This window comes from Ascaphus truei, unplaced genomic scaffold, assembly GCF_040206685.1.
Source record: "Ascaphus truei isolate aAscTru1 unplaced genomic scaffold, aAscTru1.hap1 HAP1_SCAFFOLD_364, whole genome shotgun sequence".
Lineage (NCBI taxonomy): Eukaryota > Metazoa > Chordata > Amphibia > Anura > Ascaphidae > Ascaphus > Ascaphus truei.
The window spans coordinates 124,416-143,252 of NW_027456661.1; positions in this window are offsets into that span (position 1 = coordinate 124,416).

Below are 18,837 nucleotides of genomic sequence, written 5' to 3' on the forward strand. Positions count from 1 at the left end.
ACGCTAACGGCCTGCAGCATAACCACTGAGCTACAGTATAAGACTTTCTGATTGTTTTCTAGTGAATAAAGGCATAGAAACCTGTTCATAAAAGCTCGGCTATTCGCACTCAGTTAAGTTCTACTGAGTGCGAATAGCCGTGCGGCTATTTGCACTCAACTCTGAATATCCACTGACCATTCTCATTCCACCCTTCCCTGTCTCTCTCCCCCCCTCCCCCCTGTACCTGTGTGTGTGTGTGTCTCTCTGCCTTTCCTCATACTGTGCCTGTGTGTGTGTGTGTCTCTCTCTGTGTCTCTCCCCATGCTGTGCCTGTGTGTGTGTGTCTCTCCCCATGCTGTGCCTGTGTGTGTGTCTCTCTCTGTGTCTCTCCCCATGCTGTGCCTGTGTGTGTGTGTCTCTCTCTGCCTTTCCTCATACTGTGCCTGTGTGTGTGTGTCTCTCTCTCTGTGTCTCTCCCCATGCTGTGCCTGTGTGTGTGTGTCTCTCCCCATGCTGTACCTGTGTGTGTGTCTCTCTCTGTGTCTCTCCCCATGCTGTACCTGTGTGTGTGTCTCTCTCTGCCTTTCCTCATACTGTGCCTGTGTGTGTCTCTCTCTGTGTCTCTCCCCATGCTGTGCCTGTGTGTGTCTCTCTCTGTGTCTCTCCCCATGCTGTGCCTGTGTGTGTGTCTCTCTCTGTGTCTCTCCCCATGCTGTGCCTGTGTGTGTCTCTCCCCATGCTGTGCCTGTGTGTGTGTCTCTCCCCATGCTGTGCCTGTGTGTGTGTGTCTCTCCCCATGCTGTACCTGTGTGTGTGTGTCTCTCCCCATGCTGTACCTGTGTGTGTGTGTCTCTCTCTGTGTCTCTCCCCATGCTGTACCTGTGTGTGTGTGTGTGTCTCTCTCTGCCTTTCCTCATACTGTGCCTGTGTGTGTGTGTGTCTCTCTCTCTGCCTTTCCTCATACTGTGCCTGTGTGTGTGTGTGTCTCTCTCTCTGCCTTTCCTCATACTGTACCTGTGTGTGTGTGTGTGTGTGTGTCTCTCTCTGCCTTTCCTCATACTGTGCCTGTGTGTGTGTGTGTCTCTCTGCCTTTCCTCATACTGTGCCTGTGTGTGTGTGTGTCTCTCTCTCTGCCTTTCCTCATACTGTGCCTGTGCCTCTCTCTCCCCCCCCCCATTGTGTGAGTGTGTTTGTGTCCCCCATTCTGGACCATACCTGCATGGGTGGGGGAAGCCATATTGAGCCCTGGCAGCAGACACCCCGGAAGTTCTCACTGACACTTCCGGGTCTCACTGCTAGGCTCCGCAGTTTAGTCCCGGCCCTGCTCTCCTCCATGCATTGTCTGCTCTCTGCTGCCCCCCCTGCTCTGATGGTCAAAAGCGGAACAACCACAAAAAACGGAACATTTTACAGCATGCAGGGCAGCCGGGCAGAGACTAAAAAACCGGGACAGAGGTTAAAAAAACGGGACAGAGGTTAAAAAAACGGGACTGTCCCGGCTAAACCGGGACACCTGGTCACCCTAACTATGGGCGTCCCTGCAGCACAGCAACCTACTGTGACTCAGGGGTTTCTCCTAAGGGCCTGTGGGGTAAAGCTAGCCTATGCAGGCGGGTCACAGACCCCTGCACGCATACACCCTCCTCCTTTACCTTCCAGAACCCCTCTCTCTAGCGTGACCTCTCCCCCACGCTTCCCTTTCCTGTCCCTGTCATCCTAGCCTTCTGATTGGTTCTTCACATCAGGTGACTGCCCAGGATCTCATGGGAATTGTAGTTTCTCCACGGAGCCTCTCTGCCTAATCTGCACAGACACACAGCTCAGCTATTGCATCACACTGCCTGTCTCACTCTGCTAGGGCACACTGCAACACTGTTGCAAACACTCCACAAGCTTCTCACTGAACAGAGGCAGCACAACAGGACACACACTGAACACACATATGAGGTTCCTACCACATCCTTACATTTTATATATCTTTAGATATATACTAGCTGATATACCCAGCGTTGCCCAGGATTGCAGGGGCGGGGGGCGTGAAAGGCAGGGAGGGGGGGGGACGGGGGCGTGAAAGGCAGGGAGGGGGGGGGGACGGGGGCGTGAAAGGCAGGGAGGGGGGGGGACGGGGGGCGTGAAAGGCAGGGAGGGGACGGGGGCGTGAAAGGCAGAGAGGGGACAGGGGCGTGAAAGGCAGGGAGGGGGGTAGGGGCATGAAAGGCAGGGAGGGGGGTAGGGGCATGAAAGGCAGGGAGGGGGGTGGGGGCATGAAAGGCAGGGAGGGGGGTGGGGGCATGAAAGGCAGGGAGGGGGGGTGGGGGCGTGAAAGGCAGGGTGGGGGCGTGAAAGGCAGGGAGGGGGGTGGAAAGGCAGGGAGTGGGCTTGAAAGGCAGGGAGGGGGGTGGGGGCGTGAAAGGCAGGGAGGGGGGCGTGAAAGGCAGGGAGGGGGGCGTGAAAGGCAGGGAGGGGGGCGAGAAAGGCAGGGTGGTGGCGTGAAAGGCAGGGAGGGGACGTGAAAGGCAGGGAGGGGACGGGGGGGCGTGAAAGGCAGGGAGGGGGCGTGAAAGGCAGGGAGGGGACGGGGGGCGTGAAAGGCAGGGAGGGGGGTGGGGGCGTGAAAGGCAGGGAGGGGGGTGGGGGCGTGAAAGGCAGGGAGGGGGGTGGAAAGGCAGGGAGGGGGGTGGAAAGGCAGGGAGGGGGCGTGAAAGGCAGGGAGGGGGTGGGGGCGTGAAAGGCAGGGAGGGGGTGGGGGCGTGAAAGGCAGGGAGGGGGGCGTGAAAGGCAGGGAGGGGGGCGTGAAAGGCAGGGAGGGGGGCGAGAAAGGCAGGGTGGTGGCGTGAAAGGCAGGGTGGTGGCGTGAAAGGCAGGGAGGGGACGTGAAAGGCAGGGAGGGGACGGGGGGCGTGAAAGGCAGGGAGGGGACGGGGGGCGTGAAAGGCAGGGAGGGGGCGTGAAAGGCAGGGAGGGGGCGTGAAAAGCAGGGGGGGCGTAAAAGGCAAGAAGGGGCTGTGAAAGGCAGGGGGACGTGAAAGGCAGGTGCGGCGTGAAAGGCAGGGGGGGGCATGAAAGGCCGGGGAGGTGTGAAAGGCAGGGGGTGGGCCGTGAAAGGCAGGGGGGCGTGAAAGTCAGGGGGGTGAAAGGCAGGGAGGGGGGTGGGGGCGTGAAAGGCAGGGAGGGGGGTGTGAAAGGCAGGGAGGGGGGCCGTGAAAGGCAGGGAGGGGGCGTGAAAGGCAGGGAGGGGGGGCGTGAAAGGCAGGGAGGGGGGGCGTGAAAGGCAGGGAGGGGGGGGCGTGAAAGGCATGGAGGGGGGGGCGTTAAAGGCAGGGAGGGGGGGCGTGAAAGGCAGGGAGGGGGTTGGGGGCGTGAAAGGCAGGGGGGGGGTGAAAGGCAGGAAAGGGGGGTGGGGGCGTGGAAGGCAGGGAGGGGGTTGGGGGCGTGAAAGGCAGGGAGGGTGGCGTGAAATGCAAGGATTGGGGCGTGAAAGGCAGGGAGGGGGGTGGAAAGGCAGGGAGCGGGTGGGGGCGTGGAAGGCAGGGAGGGGAGTGGGGCGTGAAAGGCAGGGAGGGGACGGGGGGAGTGAAAGGCAGGGAGGGGGGGTGGGAAGGCAGGGAGGGGGCGTGAAAGGTAGGGAGGGGGTGGGGGCGTGAAAGGCAGGGAGGGGGGCGTGAAAGGCAGGGAGGGGGGCGAGAAAGGCAGGGTGGTGGCGTGAAAGGCAGGGTGGTGGCGTGAAAGGCAGGGTGGTGGCGTGAAAGGCAGGGAGGGGACGTGAAAGGCAGGGAGGGGACGGGGGGCGTGAAAGGCAGGGAGGGGGCGTGAAAGGCAGGGAGGGGGCGTGAAAAGCAGGGGGGGCGTAAAAGGCAAGAAGGGGCTGTGAAAGGCAGGGGGGTGTGAAAGGCAGGGGGGGCGTGAAAGGCAGGGGGGGGGGGCATGAAAGGCCGGGGAGGTGTGAAAGGCAGGGGGTGGGCCGTGAAAGGCAGGGGTGCGTGAAAGGCAGGGGGGTGAAAGGCAGGGAGGGGGGTGGGGGCGTGAAAGGCAGGGAGGGGGGACGTGAAAGGCAGGGAGGGGGAGCGTGAAAGGCAGGGAGGGGGCGTGAAAGGCAGGGAGGGGGGCGTGAAAGGCAGGGAGGGGGGGGCGTGAAAGGCAGGGAGGGGGGGCGTGAAAGGCATGGAGGGGGGGGCGTTAAAGGCAGGGAGGGGGGGCGTGAAAGGCAGGGAGGGGGTTGGGGGCGTGAAAGGCAGGGAGGGGGGGTGAAAGGCAGGGAGGGGGTGGGGGCGTGAAAGGCAGGGAGGGGGGCGTGAAAGGCAGGGAGGGGGGCGTGAAAGGCAGGGATTGGGGCGTGAAAGGCAGGGAGGGGGGTGGAAAGGCAGGGAGCGGGTGGGGGCGTGGAAGGCAGGGAGGGGACGGGGGCGTGAATGGCAGGGAGGGGACGGGGGGCGTGAAAGGCAGGGAGGGGACGGGGCGTGAAAGGCAGGGAGGGGACGGGGGCGTGAAAGTCAGGGAGGGGACGGGGGCATGAACGGCAGGGAGGGGACAGGGGGCGTGAAAGGCAGGGAGGGGACGGGGGGCGTGAAAGGCAGGGAGGGGACGGGGGGTGTGAAAGGCAGGGAGGGGATGGGGGGCGTGAAAGGCAGGGAGGGGACAGGGGCGTGAAAGGCAGGGAGGGGACGGGGGGGCGTGAAAGGCAGGGAGGGGACGGGGGCGTGAAAGGCAGGGAGGGGACGGGGGCGTGAAAGGCAGGGAGGGGACGGGGGCGTGAAAGGCAGGGAGGGGACGGGGGGCGTGAAAGGCAGGGAGGGGATGGGGGGCGTGAAAGGCAGGGAGGGGACAGGGGCGTGAAAGGCAGGGAGGGGACGGGGGCGTGAAAGGCAGGGAGGGGACGGGGGCGTGAAAGGCAGGGAGGGGACGGGGGGGCGTGAAAGGCAGGGAGGGGACGGGGGCGTGAAAGGCAGGGAGGGGGCGTGAAAGGCAGGGGGGCCAGGGGGGCGTGAAAGGCAGGGGGGGACAGGGGGGGGCGTGAAAGGCAGGGGGGGTGAAAGCCAGGGGGGGCGTCAAAGGCGGGGGGGGGGCATCAAAGGCAGTGGGGGGGGGGGCGTCAAAGGCAGGGGGGGGGCGTCAAAGGCAGGGGGGGGCCGTCAAAGGCAGGGGGGGATGTCAAAGGCAGGGGGGGATGTCAAAGGCAGGGGGGCATCAAAGGCAGGGCTGGGAGAGCGTGAGAGAGAGACAGAGACAGAGACAGAGACAGAGACACAGGGGCCTATTTAGTAAGCGTCGATAAGGCTGCGTCTATAGTATTTCAGACGGAGGGAAGGCACACACGCTGCAATACACTTGCTGAAGCCTGAGCTTTTTTATGGCTTTGCAGGGTATGCAGCGGGTGCGATTGGGGGCGTGGCAATGAATATTTGGAGGCGTGGGAATGACGTTCCGGCGCGGACGTCACTTCCCTACCTCACATCCCGATCCACCGGCATTTATTCAGATGCAGCATCTGAAGCACTGTGCAGACAAGTTCACTTTCTCCCGGTCTGGAAATTAACTTTAATTTTGTGTGTGTTTGTGTTGTGTGTGTATACCACCGGCATACAAAAAAGAAAAATGGCGTCACTTTGAAAATGTAACTTCACTTTGATTGGAGAAGACAGGTCATGTGATCATGCCACCGCGCAAAAAATCACTTGGCTCTGTCTCCTTCAATTTCGCGCCTTTGCCAGCTCTGTCTGACGTGCGCGCTGGTGCCATCTATAGACATCCTCAAAGAGGACCATAGATGTGAACGCGCAGCGTGCGCGCGCCTCCCCTCCGCTCCGTCTGAAATACTATAGACGCAGCCGTAGGCACTTATCGGCCAAAATGCCAACTATTATTCAGTAGCCTCGATAAGTGGGCGATAACGGCCTGTATCGCCGAAAAATCTTTTGAAGAAAATCAAATCGCCGACTGAGCGGCGATAAGCCACGTAGACACTTTTCTGAATGTTCATAAACACGCGCGATTCCAGTAGCCGCGAGTCGGCGATCGCCGCCTATCGCGGCCCTAAAATGGCAATTTTCTCCCCAAATCCAAACAGTAAAATAAGATTGGTGGTGAGAAGCATCGATGAGCGGCGATACGGGACTTAGAAAAATGTTGGCCTTTTTCCTGCATTGGATTGATGCCGGGGATCTCAGGAGCTGATACCCATTAATACCAGCACCGGAGACCCCCGGCATGAAGCCGATGCAGGAAAAATGCATATACTGTACAGCCACTTCATTACCTTAGCGGCCATGGCGACGCGTGTGAGAAGCCACCGGAGCCAAGGTAAGTTAGGTTTGCAGAGGCCCTGCAGCTTCCCCGGCACTTAATTTAAGTGCCTTTGGGAAGCGCGCGGGGCCTCTGTAAACCCAGCGCCCCCCGCATTCAGTCTCGCGCCCCCCTGGGGGTTGTGCCCCCCAGTTTGCGCACAGCTGACTTAAATACCAATTGTATTTCAAAAGCGAGAAGTATCAAAACTATGAAAGCACCTCGCAGGTTATGAACAGAAAACAAGGGGAGTTTAATGAATGGACCTTCCCCAAATGGTAATTTCTCCTGTGGGAGAACACGGTGCCTTACGTGTAAACATCGTAAGAAAGGGGATACGGTTACCTCCCACTCAAATGGAGTGTCATATCCAGTAGTAGGACATATAGACTGTTTGTCTACACATATAGTATATCTGCTCACCTGTCCATGCGGTCTCCAGTATGTTGGGCGGACAGCACATACATGACGTACACGCTTCCTAATCTTTCAAGACATTAATCCCAAATAGATCATAAGGATTCGGGTTCTTTATCTCTGATCGGCTTTGAAGCTATTCCGTCTTATCTATTAAGTGCTGTGATAGGTTCAAAAGATTGAGCCTTAGGGAAACATATTGGATTTATGTCAGGGGAACATTCAATCCAAAAGGTTTGAATGAATGCATTGCCATTAGGGCAGTTGTTTGAATTTGGGTTAGGAACAGTGGTCTGGGGGTGAATGATTTATTACATTTCCTCTGGAACTAGTTCGCAAATAGGACCCTTGGTAGGAATTTATATATACACTATATCTTCATCACATTCATAGTAATGACATTAAAGACACATTTATTCACAGAATTAAGTAGTCACTGTGTGGGATTGGCAACAAATTATATCTATGGCGCTCTGCACTAGTAATATACCATATATATGATAAAAAATCAAATAAATTTATACAACCAGTGTCGTGGATATTCTCCCTTTGGTATTGATGCTCCACACGTGGTGGGTACACATGTAAGGAAAGAAAATCAAAACATAGTGTAATATAGTTAAACACACATATAAACATGCAACATGAGACAGACGCTGAGAACAACAGGTGACAAATTACAAACACATTTAATAAGGTATATGATTAAAAATACATAAAAATACATAAAAACATATATAAGGATCTGGTAGGATACTCCAACTCAAGTGGGGGTTCCTGCTTACCAAACGTAAGATGGTATCAGGCAATGGATATTGTTAAAGAGTATCCCCTCTTGTGGATGGCCGCTGCTGTAGCAAACTCCTGGGCTCACACGTGGAGTCTCCGCCTCTGTGACATCCGCCTCTGTCCGCCGTGGACACGTGATGCTGGCGTGGAAGCTGACCGCTGTAGACACCTCCTGCCTTGCCGCTGAAAGCGCGCCAACCGGAGCAGATTCAAATGCGGATGGATATGCGCCAAAGATACAGCAGCCCGCAGGTAGCAGTTATTAATTCCAAGGGGGACAGTGTTCACCACTGAGTATGGGAGACCTCTCAGACCTCTCAGTAACACCCTACGCGTTTCGAAAGTAAGACTATATACATAATATATATGCAAATATAGCTGTATGCTCATCTGCATGTCTTAGGCAGGTCTGCAACCCCGCCTTTCCCCATTATCACCCAGCATACAGCACTTCCACTGCAGCAAGGGATTCTGGGAAATGACATGCAAATGAGCACACAGTGTCACTTTTTGCCTCAATAACCATTTTTAACATTGTGTGAGAGGAAGAGAAGCAGGCCAGCTCCACCCCCCAGCCCTCTCCCAGCCGGAGAAGGAAGAGAAGCAGCCCGGCAGGCCAGCCCCACCCCCCAGCCCTCTCCCAGCCGGAGAAGGAAGAGAAGCAGCCCGGCAGGCCAGCCCCACCCCCCAGCCCTCTCCCAGCCGGAGAGGAAGAGAAGCAGCCCGGCAGGCCAGCCCCGCCCCCCAGCCTCACTCCCAGCCCTCTCCCAGCCGGAGAGGAAGAGAAGCAGCCCGGCAGGCCAGCCCCCCCCCCCCCCCCCCAGCCTCACTCCCAGCCCTCTCCCAGCCGGAGAGGAAGAGAAGCAGCCCGGCAGGCCAGCCCCGCCCCCCAGCCTCACTCCCAGCCCTCTCCCAACCGGAGAGGAAGAGAAGCAGCCCGGCAGGCCAGCCCCCCCCCCCCCCAGCCTCACTCCCAGCCCTCTCCCAGCCGGAGAGGAAGAGAAGCAGCCCGGCAGGCCAACTCCGCCCCCCAGCCTCACTCCCAGCCCTCTCCCAGCCGGAGAGGAAGAGAAGCAGCCCGGCAGGCCAGCCCCGCCCCCCAGCCTCACTTCCAGCCCTCTCCCAGCCCCGCCCCCCAGCCGGAGAGGAAGAGAAGCTGCCAGGCAGGCCAGCCCCGCCCCCCAGCCTCACTCCCAGCCCTCTCCCAGCCGGAGAGGAAGCAGGCTGCCAGGCAGGCCAGCCCCGCCCCCCAGCCTCACTCCCAGCCCTCTCCCAGCCGGAGAGGAAGCAGGCTGCCAGGCAGGCCAGCCCCGCCCCCCAGCCTCACTCCCAGCCCTCTCCAAGCCGGAGAGGAAGAGAAGCAACCCGGCAGGCCAGCTCCGCCCCCAGCCTCAATCCGGTGCCTGCTCACAGCACATCCACCAGCACACTGCCGCTCCGGTCCCCGCTCCCCCTCCTGCCATGACCCCCCCCCCTGCTAAAACAGCCCCTCTTCCCCCCCAGCTTCCAACCTCCCTCCCCCTGCAGCTTTGAGCCATGCTCCCCACTGCTGGCCTGCCCCCCCCCCCCTCCCGCTGCACAGCACATCCATCCCCCTCCTGTAGCCAATCCAGCGCCTTTGGGGTGGTGACTCCTGCGGCCTCTAGACCACGACCCCCTTTTACCCCCAAAGGACTTTAATAGGATCCAGGGGGACCTACCTCCCCTGGCCCCGTCCGCAGCACATGCCGACCCCGAGGCGTGGAGCTCCCTCACCGCCCCGGGCCCGCGTTCTCTCTATACCCCTTTTAACCCCTTAAACCCATAACCATAACCTTAGTAACCTTAACTAGCCTGCATGAGCTCTAACCTGAGCTTCTGTAAGACTTGAACTGCCCCTATAGCACGCTTCCAGTTTGCCTATTCTCTGCCCTCTTCTCTGCCAACCTAGGTGCTCCTAACTCCCCTACCCCCGGTCCCTCTCCAGGCCCCCTCCTTTTATCTTTCTGCCCCTTCTTTCGTGGCTCCTCTAACGCTGTTCTTCCTCCCCTCTTCTCCTCTCTGACCCCCCCTAACTACTGGGCATAGCTGCCTCATTCTTTTCTGGCGGCCTGCTGTCTTTCCCTACCCATCCCGACCCTCTGGCCTGCTAGACCCCCCCTCCGTTCCTTCTGCCATTTTCATTGTGACCGGCGCCAGGCTGGGCTTCTGCATGGGGCTTTCTTCTCCCTGATGACGCCTGTCGGTGCGCGCCCGCCTGCTGATGACGTCAGCCGCCCCAACCAAGATGGCATCTTTCTGTTTGGCTCCGGTAGATGACGACTTCTGGTTTCCGGCGGCCGCCATTTTGGATCGTCTGCTGCCTCGAGGAGGATGGAGCGCGCTCTCTCCTCCCGCCGTTTTACCTCTTCCTGGTTCTGTGCTTCACGCTGGATCTTGAAGAGCGCCATTTTGCCCGCCATCTTCTTTCACCTTCCAGGGCCGGAATCAAAGGTGAGTTTCCTTCTTTTCAGGAGCCGCCGTGAACTGTGCGGATTGAAGGGGGGGTGTTCGAAAATCGTCCGGGGGCTTCCAATGTTCCCTATTCACGGGGCATTACCGCTGCTATGCCTTTCCAGACGGGAAGACTCCATAATGCACAGGCAGGCATTTTTCGTGGGACTTAACTGGCTAACTTATAACTTTGTGTGAGCCATTATTATGGCTGTCATAGTCCTTCACCGCTTGCTCCCCTTGGACTTTGGTGAGCCCGCTCCATTCCGGCTCCAGTGTGTCTGCCTCGTCCGCTGCCCTTACCGGGGCACCCTTCAGGCCCAGTTTAGTTAGGAACTCTGGCCCATCTGCAGTTTCTTTCATCGTGATGGACTTCCCGTTCCGCGCCACCAGCAACCCAAACGGGAAGGTCCATCGGTACCGCACGTTTTGCTCGTGGAGAACCTTAGTAACCGGCAGCAGGCTGCGGCGTCTCATTAGGGTTACAGGGGACAAATCTTGAAAAATGAGCATTTTATTGTTTTCGAATTCGATGAAAGGCAGGGCCCTTGTGTGGCGTAAGACTGTCTCCCTTGTAGTGTAGAAATGCAGCCGGATAATAATGTCCCGCGGCTGTTCGTTGTGAATTGGTCGGGAGCGGAGGGCCCTATGGCAGCGGTCCATAGCTAGCGCCTCCTTGCTGCAGTCCGGCAGCAGGGATTCCAGCCAGCGGGCAGTATACTCTTCACAGTCTCCTACCTCCTCGGAGACCCCCCTTATTCTGATGTTATTCCGCCTGTCACGGTACTCTGCATCTTCCTGCCACTCTCTTAATTTGTCTATTTCTCTCTGCAAGTCGCCTGTCTTCTTCTCCATTTTTTTCCCTGCTCTGATGGTGAGATCCATTTTAGTCTCCAGCTCATCCGTTCTGGTCCCCAGCTTCACCACGTCTCGCTTGACCTCCTTAATTTCGGCCTGCAGTAGCGATTTTAAATCATTATAGAGTCTTTCAAAATCACAGCGCCGTACTGGGAGAAGGGATTGACTGTTTATTCCTTCCTCATCCCCCTCTTGCTCCGTGTCGGTGTCTGGATTTGAAGCCGGCGCCATTTCTCCTGCTTGCTCCCTCGCGCCCGAGCCTCCAAATTATGCCCTGACATCGGCCAACTTTTGCTTTTTTTGACCCGCTGGCTTTTTCGGGGCCATCCTGATACGGTTATGCAGTGCTGTCTAGCGGTTTTATAAGTATTTTGTGGGTTTTGAGGGTATTTTTAATGCAATCTTTGTTGAGCGCGGGCCAGTGCTATGTACTTATGCTGCCATACCCTGGTCCGTCGCCCATGCTCCTCGTCGCCGCCATCTTTATAGCATCCAAGATGCGACGTGGGCTCATAAAGATGGCGGCGACACTGGCCTCCGATGCCCCAAACCGGGGCCTGTAACTCGGGAAGCAGTGGGTCTCTGAGGCAGAAATCAATGCGGTTCAGCTCAGAGGACCCCCTGCTCCCGCACACTATTAATAAAAATACATTAAAGCAGCTTCATTACCTTAGCGGCTAACCGCTAAGGCAATGAAGGGGTTAAGGCACAAAAACATGTTTATTGGGGCCAATTGCCCCCAATAAACATAGCAATATACAACACATCCCGCCGCCCCCTAACACATACAGTACAGTAATGGGCAAAATTACTATTATCCATATATGGATAATATTGCATTTGCCCATTTTAAATACATATAAATTACAATGAATAAAGTCAATATATATTACACTTACCTTTTACAGGCACCCACGATGAAGGCCGTCTTCATCCTCATCTTCATCCTGCCCATGCCCCCTCCGATGCTGCAAGACATACACAAGAATAAAAACAGCCAATGTAATGTCCCCTAACCCCTTAATCACCATAGCGTTTATTAACCGCTACGGTCATTAAAGGGATAAACCGCTGTTAATACCCTGCTTTCCTCAAAAGGGAGTGGACCTGTGTCTTTGTCTGTGGGCTGGGGACTTCCTTTATGGTGGCCACCTTGCTAGCTAGTGGCCTTACTATCCCTCCCCCAACGGCATAGCCCAAGTACTTTGTAGTGGATTTACCCAGGGCACATTTTTTTGGATTTGCAGTGAGCCCTGCTTCTCTTAAGGACGTTAGGACTGCCCATAACCTTTTTATATGAGACTGCCAGTGTCTGCTATAGATGACAATGTCATCCAAGTAGGCCGCGGCATATGCCCTATGGGGTCGTAGTACCTTGTCCATTAACCTTTGGAACGTGGCTGGAGCCCCATGTAACCCAAATGGCATAGTGACGAATTGGTATAAACCGAGAGGGGTGGCGAAGGCAGTTTTGCATTTGGATTCTTCCGTTAGAGGTATCTGCCAATATCCTTTCGTGAGATCTAGGGTGGAGATATACTCTGCTTTACCAAGCGAATCAAGCAATTCATCCACCCTAGGCATTGGATATGCATCAAATCTGGATACAGCATTTACCTTTCGCAGATCCACGCAAAACCTCACCTTCCCATCTGGTTTAGGGACCAACACGATAGAGCTACACCATTCGCTGTGGGACTAATCGATCACGCCCAATTCCAACATGTCTATTATCTCCCTCTCTACCAGGTCTTTTCGGCCCTCTGGCAATCAATAGGGACGGGACCGTACTTTTACGCCAGGTTCTGTCTCAATCCTATGGGACACTAAATCAGTCTGCCCTGGCAGCTCAGAAAAAACATCTGGGAACTGGTCACATACATCAAGTAGGTCTGACCTTTGTTCTGTTGTTAACTGCTCTCCCATGGGAACCTGATGGTCAGTGTACGTACTACCCTTTGGAAGCTTTGGACCCAAATCCGTCTCTCCTTCCCGAGGGTGAATGAACAGCGATCTCATCGTTTTCCAGTGTTTCAGGAGGTTCACGTGGTAGATTTGTTTACCCTTCCTGGACCCTGGTTGAGAGATCTCATAGTTCACCTCCCCGGTGCGGCAGAGAACTTGGAAAGGACCCTGCCACTTCGCAAGGAGTTTACTCTCTGATGTCGGTAGTAGTAGCATCACTTGGTCCCCAGGTTGGAAGACCCTCAAGCGAGCATTTTGGTTGTACTGCCTCTCTTGACGTTCTTGAGCAGATTTGAGGTTTTCCTTCGCAAACCGACCTATCATGTCTAGGCGGTTTCTAAGGTCTATGACATACTGAATGGTATTCTTGGAGGGGGAGGGCTCCTCCTCCCAGGATTCCTTCAGTAGGTCGAGAATACCCCGAGGTTGGCGTCCATATAGGAGCTCAAATGGGGAGAAGCCTGTGGATGATTGGGGAACTTCTCGTACCGCAAACAACAGGAAAGGGAGAAGTTCATCCCAAGCTCGCTTTTCAGTGTCCACAAACTTTCTAAGCATAGTTTTTAAAGTACGGTTAAACCTCTCTACCAATCCATCAGTCTGATGATGGTAGACCGACGTCCGGACGGATTTTACCTCCAATAACTTCAGGACATCCTGCATTAACTTTGCCATGAAATTTGTTCCCTGGTCAGTTAACATTACTTGGGGAAGTCCTACCCTAGAAAACAGTTCTAACAGCCTGTGAGCAACTTGTTTAGCAGTGGCTGATCTCAGAGGGAAGGCCTCAGGATACCTGGTGGCATAATCAACAACAACGAGTATAAATTTATGTCCCTTCGCAGAGGGTTCTAAAGGTCCGACCAGATCTACCCCAATTCTCTCGAATGGGACGGCTACCAAGGGCAGAGGAACCAAAGGAGCCGGCTTCTGTCCTTTTTGGCTAGTTAACTGGCATTCAGGACATGTCTCACATAGTTTCATGATGTCACCATGTATGCCTGGCCAGTAAAACCGGGACGAGATGCGGTCCGTGGTCTTATCTCTGCCCAAATGACCACCCCATGGGAGAGTATGGGCTAGGGTAAACACTGTTTTTTTTTTTTTTTCAACTTTCATTTTTTATTTGTGGATATCAGGTATACAGAAACACACCTCCCATAGGCGTACATTACAGATATTCCACTTTTAACAACCGTCAACAATGACAGCATCAGACGAACGACATAAAGGGAAGCAGGACAAGACATACTGGACTCACTGGACTGGTGGGGAGGCACAGAGGGTAGGAGGGGGGGAGGGGGGTGCTCTTGTCGGATTCTGGAGAAGGGTTCCTGCGATCCGATGCGACAGCTTCATGGCACTGCTGACCTTACTGCTTATTGTAACTGCTGAATGGCACTACCTAGTGTATCCCTACGTCGATGTCCTGTCCGTCCCATCCAAGGAGAACGCAATTATGAATATTAATGCAGGATTGTAGCGGCGTCCACCCCTAGGATGTTGGATTGGTCTAGCCACGGGCTCCAGACTTTTAGAAATTTGGTGCCAGAGTCGTTGACCCAACTCGTCAACTGTTCCATCTGGCAGACTTGCCAAATTCGGTTCCTAATTTTGGGGATAATTGGGATCTCATTCTGCTTCCACAATGCTGCGATCTCACATCGGGTGGCGGTCGCGAAGTGCGTGACCAGTTTGTGTGTCGTTCTAGACATTTCCTGAGGCCGTCTGCCCACTAGGAACAGCCACGGGTCCAGGGGGATCTCTAATTCGAGAATCCCTTGCAGCCAGTTTCGAATTGCTTCCCAAATCGGGGCTGCCCTTGGGCAAGACCACAGCATGTGTTTAAGGTCAGCCAATTCCCCGCACTGTTTTGGGCAGAGCGGCGAATAACCTCTGACAAATTTAGCTAATTTCACTGGGGTATGGTACCACCGCATTAGGACCTTATATGCGTTCTCCTTCAACGTGACACATATTGAGCTCTTTGCGGCAGCTTGCAATATGTGGTCCCAGTCTTCGTCCTCTAAACTATCCCCTAGATCTGTCTCCCATTGTCGCATGTATCGCAGTCGAGGACGGTCTATATGAGCCGGACAGACTACCTCCCTGTACATCCGAGATGTCAGTCCCCGTGTGTCCGTTGGTCTGGAACACAGCTGTTCAAAATTAGTTCGTGCAGGACGAACAGGAAATTTGTTATAAAATGCCCTGACCTGGAGGAATCTAAATAATTCTGAATTTGGGAAATTTGATGCCTCTTTAAACCAATCGAACGTCTTGATAGATCCCTTACCCCCCAGGTCCTTTAATCGGTTGTACCCTGCCTGCGTCCACTTTACAAATTTATCGCTCAACAGCCCCGGAGCAAAGTCCGGGTTGCCCCATAGGGGGGTCATTAATGTGTGGGGGGTGGTTAAGTTAGCTTTAAATTTAGATGTCTCCCAGACCGCTAAGGAGTTCGCCACTGCGCAGAGCGGCGTTCCAATGCCTTTTTTGCATCGTTTTGGTAGCCAGATCAAGTTATGGAGTGCAACTGGTGCACAGCATTCTCCCTCCAATTCTGTCCATCTTCTATTTGTGGGGTCCGCATGCCACAGAATGATTTGGGTCAATTGTGCCGCTTTATAGTACGCCATCAAGCAAGGTACCGATAGTCCTCCCTTTGTCACTGGTTTTGTCAGTAGACTTCTTGCAATTCGTGGGCGTTTTTTATTCCAAATGAATTGTATGATGTGAGTTTGAAGGGCTTGGATCTCTGATTTAATTACCGGGATTGGTAGGGTTTGAAACAGATATAATAGCTTGGGCAACAGATTCATCTTTACGCTGTTAATCCGGCCGAACCAAGATACCCCGTAACCCGCCCAAACCCTGAGATCCTCCTTTAACTTCTTCATCATCTTGGGGAAATTTGCCTTATACAAGGTATTGTAATCCCTGGTGATATATACCCCTAAATATTTGATTGCGGAGGTTTGCCATTGAAAATTAAAGTTAAGTTCCAATAGTTTTTCAGTTGGTTTTGGCAAGTTGATATTGAGCGCCTCTGACTTAGCCTGGTTAATTTTGAACCCTGAGACCATGCCAAAGGTGCCCAGGATCTCAAAGACATTGGGCAGGGACGTCAACGGTTTAGAGATAGTTAGGATCACGTCGTCTGCATATAACGCAGCCTTGTGATGTTGCTCTCCCAGTTGGATTCCTGTTATATTGGGGCTTAGTCTGATATGGGCTGCGAGGGGTTCAATACAGAGAGCAAAAAGTAATGGGGACAGCGGGCAACCCTGACGGGTCCCACTGCGAATATTGAATACTTCTGAAGGGAAACCCTGATGTCTTACCCTAGCTGTGGGTCCTGCGTAGAGTGCCATTATTGCCTCTAGGAGGCGGCCCCCGAACCCAAACACTCCAAGCGTCTCTCGTAAGTAGGACCAATCAATACGATCGAATGCCTTTTCGGCATCCAGGCTCAACACCATTGACGGTATGCTTTTCTTTCTCGCCAAATCTATCAGATCAATTACCCGCCTGGTGTTATCTGCTGCCTGTCTGCCTGCGATAAAGCCCACTTAATCCGGGTGGATCAAGCCCGGAAGGACACTACCCACCCTGTTTGCTAGCAGTTTGGAGAAGATTTTTAGGTCCGAATTGATCAGGGAGATTGGCCGGTAGCTCTTGCAGTCTGCCGGGTCCTTACCGGGTTTGTGGATCACTGAGATAGACGCCTGGAGCATCTGGGTCGGGAAGGGCTCTCCCTCCAGGATCCCATTAAATAATTTCAATAGGTGTGGGGCTAGCGTTTTACAAAAATTTTTATAGTACAAATTGGAATAGCCATCAGGGCCTGGAGCCTTAGCTGGTTTGAGGGACTTAATTACCTCTGTTATCTCTTCCAGGGTGAAATCACCCTGTAGGGCCGCCCTTTCAACCCTGCCCAGGGTCGGAAGCTGTGCCTCAGCTAGAAACCTCTGGAGCGTAGCTGATGTTTTTGATTGTGGGTGACCTTATCGCCATCGTATAGTGTAGCATAATATTGTCGAAACGCTTCCACTATTTGTCTCGGATCGGAGGTAAGGTCACCCCGCTGAGTTTTAATTGCTGCTATCCTAAAATTTGGAAGCTTGTTTTGGAGCTTATTGGCTAGTAAGGTATCTGGCTTGTTGGCTTTTTCATAAAATCTGCGCTTGGACCAGGTCAACTCCCTCTCGGCCTGGGATGATAACACTAGATTAAGTGCCGCCTTAGTATCTAACAATTCCTGCCACGTGTGCTGGTTTTTATCCGCGGAATGCTGTGCAGTGAGGAGTGTTAGTTTCGCCTGCAGCTCTTTTATTTTAGTTGTTTTCTCCCGCTTCCGCTTGCCAGCTATATTCATAAGAAATCCTCTGAGAGTAGCCTTATGGGCTTCCCAGAGTGTGGCTTGCGATTGTACGCTTCCTATGTTTTCCCTAAAAAAATCTTGTATCCGGTCCCGTATCGCCCTTTCGGTAGCGGGGGCCTTGAGAAGAAGCTCGTTGAGCTTCCAGTTTGCTCCGGGTCTGTCGAGCCCAATCAGTGTGCACCTCAGCTCAATAGGCGCGTGGTCGGACCACGAGATCTCGTGGATCTCTGTATGGCCCACCACTGGAACCACTCTGTTTGATACTAGGAAGTAGTCTATGCGGCTATATCTGTCGTGGGGGTGCGAGTAAAAAGTGTATTCCCTGGCAGTTGGATGTTGTTCCCTCCACATATCTGTCAACTGGCAAACCTGGAGGCCGTCGCGTATTGTTAGTAAGTCCTGTCTGTGGGCCGCGTTAGATTGGGTGCATCTGTCCAAGTCAGGGTCTAGTGTCCGATTTAGATCTCCCGCGAGGAAGATACTGCCTTTGGCCAATTTATGTAATTTAGCAAAAAATTGCTCAAAGAAAGCAGGGTCTTGTTCACAGGGTGCGTAGACGGACGTTAATGTGATTTGCTGGCCTTGTATAGTGCCCGTTAAGATCAGGAATCTACCCTGTACGTCAGCATGTTGTTTCTCGATGGTGAAGGCGAGCCTATTATGTATAATAATTGCCACCCCTCTTTTTTTGACATCTGCGGATGCAAGATAATATGTTCTATAACTTTTATCAAGGAACTTTGGGTGGTTTAGACGGGAAAAATGCGTTTCTTGTAGGAAGATAATGTCGGCTTTCCGCCGATTATAGTCCCTGAAAGCAATTCTCCGTTTAGTAGGACTATTAAACCCCTTCACGTTATGGGAAATCATTGTGATATCATTACTCATCTGAGCTGTGTGTTGTGGGTGCGCTGTGTACCGGTCGATGTCTCCGGTGGGTTCTTTGCGCCTGTTGGTTCTGTCTCCGGCTATCAGCTCGCATCTTCCCTTCCAGTGTCAACGGAGCTGTATCTGTGGCGGAGGGGAGAAGGGGACTGACACACAAGGGGGGTGGGGAGGGGAACGTATACACACACAAAAAGACAGATATTAGAACAATGGTCACATGACTTAGGTACCAGTACCGCAGTCCTGTGATCCTAGCCCTTGGGTAAACGGCGGGGGAGCTCTTCCGCCCTCCCTTCTGGCATCCCTCCCCTTCCCATGCTGCCTCCCCCTCCCAAGGGGCTTCGTCAGTAACCACTAGCCTAATCCCGGCTAGTCCCGACTTGGAGTACATGCGGAGGTCAAGGCAGGTTTATAACCCCCTGTCCCTCTCCGAGTAGCTGACAGAAGCTATAGACAGAACGTATAACCTCAACTAGAACTTTAACTCTAACAGCACCCCTTAGCAGCATCTTGCCCCTAGTCTCGGGCACTGGCCCCTGCTTTTCTCCTCTGTTTCCCTATCTTTTAGGGCTTCCTACCACTAATCAGCCATCGCAGCTCCCTCCACTCCTTTTTTCATGATCTTCGCTATAGGTTTGCGCTACCCCCCTCCTTTTGACCTCAACCTTGCCTGGGGAAGGTCCCCAATATCTGCTCCCTTTCGCCACCTACCTCCCTTCTTGCTGTTTCGTTTACTTTTATCCTTTTTCGTCTGTGGGCTCCTCCCCTCTGTGCTCCTTTGCGCCCCCTTCCTTTCTTAACTT